Below are 4,011 nucleotides of genomic sequence, written 5' to 3' on the forward strand. Positions count from 1 at the left end.
GTACAAGACAAATGAAGAAGGGTAAAGGGCACTCAACCGTATAATGAAACCCTATGTATATAATGTGTAAAAATGAAGAGAACTATCATTCTTATATGTGCAACTTTTGAGATTCTACTTCTCTATACATTCTTCCATTAAGTTCGCAACCTCCCCTACTTGAGAGTGACAACATGCCTCAGAATTAGGGACTAGTAAGGGTGAAGCTCTATCTTTACTGCTTGCTTCATCTCTTCTCTCTCTCTCTCTCTCTCTCTCTCTTCCATAGCTTGAGAAGGTAAGAGGTTGAGAGAGAGTGAGAGAGGAGAGGAGGGAGAGAGTGAGAGAGACTAATGTGGAGAAGCTCTCCTCCTCCTCCTCCTCCTCCTCCTCCTCCTCCTCCTTCTTCTTCTTCTTCTTATTCTCTTGGTAGGGAAAATTTAAGCCATAGGAAGAGTTGAACTCTTGAAACAATAAGAGCTTGACGATCAATGTCCCATTTTGGAGCATAGGCCATGTCATGAATCTATGAGATATACTTTTCCTTGTCTTCTTGAAAAAATGAATTACATTATTTTATATTGTAGTCCTTCCAAATATTAAATAAGACTTGAATTTATATTAGCAATACATGTTGTCTTCCACTAATTGGGAATGTGGGAAGTAGAAATGTTAGAACGTCACCTTCGTCTTTTGCTACTCCACAAGGGAAGGTGTTGGATTTTTGGGTCCGCATATATTCATGAGCTTGAGAGGTTGCCTATGGAGGATGGTACCTTAGAGTGCTCATGATGTTTGCATCTCTGTGTGTGTGTGTGTGTGATGAAAAGAAAGCAAGATGGACACAAGCTAGATGCAAACAAGAATGATCTTCATATTGATTGAGTGTATTGATTACAATGAGGAAAATAGCTCCCTTTATAGACATACACAACTGGGTTTGATCACATCATTGATGACCTCAAATTCACATGGGGTAGGTCCAACTAACATCTTACATGGGTATAGATACATCTCCTCTTTTCCACTAAATAGGAGAGGATTCATGTGAACCTATTTGAGGGGTCATATTTCAACACCTTTGGCTAAAAAATAGGCTAGAAAAGAAACAAAGTTGGCTAGCTGGCACTTACTTCCTAAATCAAACAAAAGCAAAACATCTTAAATGGAAGAAGCATCTTGGTTGTCTCCTTCAATTAGGATTTTAAGAAAACCAAATATCTAGAGTATTTGGAGCTTCATGGTTCTCTCCAAAATCCAGGATTACAAATAGAATTAAGCATATGGAGTTTTGAAGTTTCATGCTTCTCTTCAAAATCTATGATAACCAAAAGCTAACATAGACATAATCAAAGAGACATTTAGAAGTGTATTTGAGGATTAGAAAAAAATCGAGGAGTTCCCTAAAACATAAGCCTAACTATTACAAAAAGAAAATTTTAAGTCAAAGGTATTCTTTTGTAACTCTTTGTGTGAGTTAGCAAGGCTTTTGCTATATTCTTTTGATTTGGTTGTTTGTAGTTTTGTCGTTCTAGAACTTTGTTGTTGGACATTTGAAGTTTCAATGATGCAAAAACTTCTTGTACTCTATTGTGCTTGATGGGCAAAAATAGCGTCTGCATTAGAGACAAGTGAATTGTCAAGCACCTTGGTAATGAACCTTCCTTATGTGTAGCATGCAAATAAAATGAAGTCCACATGGTGTAGACACATGAAGCATGCTTTAAGAGAGATCCCCATTAGCTCAAACATAGTTGCTTGTAGTGAGAAAACAACCTTGTGAACTAGTCCAAACCTTAGCCCGTGTGAATGGGGGCTTAGTAATGTTAAGGTTATTATCCTCTAGAAAGGGATTATAACCAACGTTAGGATTTGATGGATGTCCACACGTCTAAGGGTCTCCACCTGTCCTACGAATGGTGAAATAATATTGAACTTTTCACCACTGGCAACTTAGAAATTTGTTAGTCTACATGGAAGTGTAATGTTTGGGGAAAAATGTCTATGGATGGGCAATATCGAGGAATGCCTATCCAAAACTGAAACCAATTTTAAGGTATATAGTAAGTAATATTTACTATTACGTATAGCTATTAGTTAATCTTCTTCTGACAAGTCTCTTTCACACAAGATTTATGGATGTGACTCTTGAAAAGTTGGAAGGAGTATCAAAATTCCCTCCAAAGTCCACCCACCCACTCTTCCTCGAATAGGAATGCATCATGAATCGTGATGTGTGAAGACTGACTCGAGAGTCAAGAGAGGCTGAGAGTCGAGACCACAATCACACCGGACTCTAGAGCAGTGGTGCTATGTGCACTGTGCGTCACGAGCTATAGCCTGTGAGTCCTTATGACTCGTGCCGCGTGCGTCAAGACTGGAGTTCTAACTTGAGTGACAATGAGCACTGAGCAGTAGCAAACGCCAGCCCCGGCCCAGTGCTGAGTGCTGCACCACCTGCACCATCACTGCCTGCGTGCCAATGTTACTTTGCTGAAGTTGGTGTGTTGCGTATTGCTTAGCTCCAGTCTACAAGCCTAAGTCTGCACAGTGCAACAAAGTGTGTGCACACATTGCGCAACCTGGCGCAAATATCCCCGAACCTTGGGGTTGAGGCGGCAGGCCTATAGCCTATAGGCAGCCTATGCAAATATTCCTGTGGCTGTGGACTTTGACTTAGTGTGACTCACTTCACACTGACTAGTGAGAGAGTCAGGAGTCAGCACTCCAACTGTCAACATCATGCATATCTGTGGAGCAACGCAACAACTGTGGTTAACTTATGAGTAGCAACAACAGAGACTAGTCACTACAACTTAATCAAATTCTAATATCTCTATATTCAAACTAGAAAAACCAAGCTTGGAACTTGGAAGTTGGAGCTTGTTTAAAAAGGCAAAAGCTTACCTTGCTTTATCTTGAGTCTTGAGGTATGTTTATAGTGCCTTTCCTTTTACTTTGTACGTTTCAAGTTGTAACTTGTGCTTTAGAGAAAAATCAAATGTATATTTTTGTATGTGGCAATGTGTAATCATGGCCACATGGAAGCACATAAAAAAGAGTAAAAAGAAAAAGACATTAGAAGAATCACTTGGATTACATGCTTTACGAGAGAGATGGATCATAATGCATCAAATACTATGAATGGAATGCTTGGTATAGATGAAAGCAATAATAGTGCAAAGAAAAATCATCATCGGATTTTTCTTGAGCATTGGAAAATTCATCATGCATGGGTCTATTGTATAGTTGACAATGATGGCAAAGAGAGGGTGAAATGTAAATGGTGTTCATTTGCTCAAAAGGCGAATCCCTTTGCTAAAGCTAATGGAGCAACATCCTTGTAGAAGAATGCATTGCAGATCCATGAAAACTCACAGGAGCATGTTGAAGCAAGGCTCATGTGGCAAGAACATGAGAAAAGAAGTATGATCCCTATGGAAAAGCACATTGATACTATGATTGACAATGAAAAAGAACGTATAATCTCATGCATACAAATTGCTTGGTATGTTGTCAAGAGATACTTGCCTTTGGAAGAGTTCCACTATCAGTGTAGCTTCCAAAGATTCATGAAAACTCCAAATATGCCTCTTGTCAGTGAGCACTCTTCTTATACAAGTAAAGATGCAGGCAAAGAGTTTGTGAAGGCCATTAAGCATGTTTATTGGGAAAGACTAAAACATGATATCAAGAGCAGTCCAATGTACTCCATCCAGGTTGATGAGAGTATAGATATTAGCATACAACAACATACGATAGTGTATGTTACTTTTATTGAGGATGCAGGCAATGGTTCTTTTTTTCGTAAAAGGTAATTGTATTAATTACGAAAAAAAGGTACAAGATTACATGATTACATGATTACAAAAGACACGAGGCCCCTAGGCCAACGTGTGGAAAATCCCAGTACTAATCCACAAAAAAGGTTACACCAATCATGGCAAAGACCTAGAGGCAATTGCTATATGCCAGGGAAGCAAATCCTCCTGAGGGAGCAAATCCGAGTGCCGAATGAGCCCTTTAAGCCGG

At 39.3% G+C, this 4,011-nt stretch overlaps 1 pseudogene; it reads left to right on the top strand.

The window, feature by feature from the left end:
- The first annotated feature begins 3,119 nt into the window (after nt 1–3,119).
- On the top strand, nt 3,120–3,797 carry LOC148021145 (uncharacterized; annotated as a pseudogene).
- Nucleotides 3,798–4,011: the final 214 nt, after the last annotated feature.

The sequence above is a fragment of the Lygodium microphyllum genome, chromosome 18 (assembly GCF_053477565.2).
Source record: "Lygodium microphyllum isolate KBCC chromosome 18, Lygodium_microphyllum_v1.1.10, whole genome shotgun sequence".
NCBI lineage: Eukaryota > Viridiplantae > Streptophyta > Polypodiopsida > Schizaeales > Lygodiaceae > Lygodium > Lygodium microphyllum.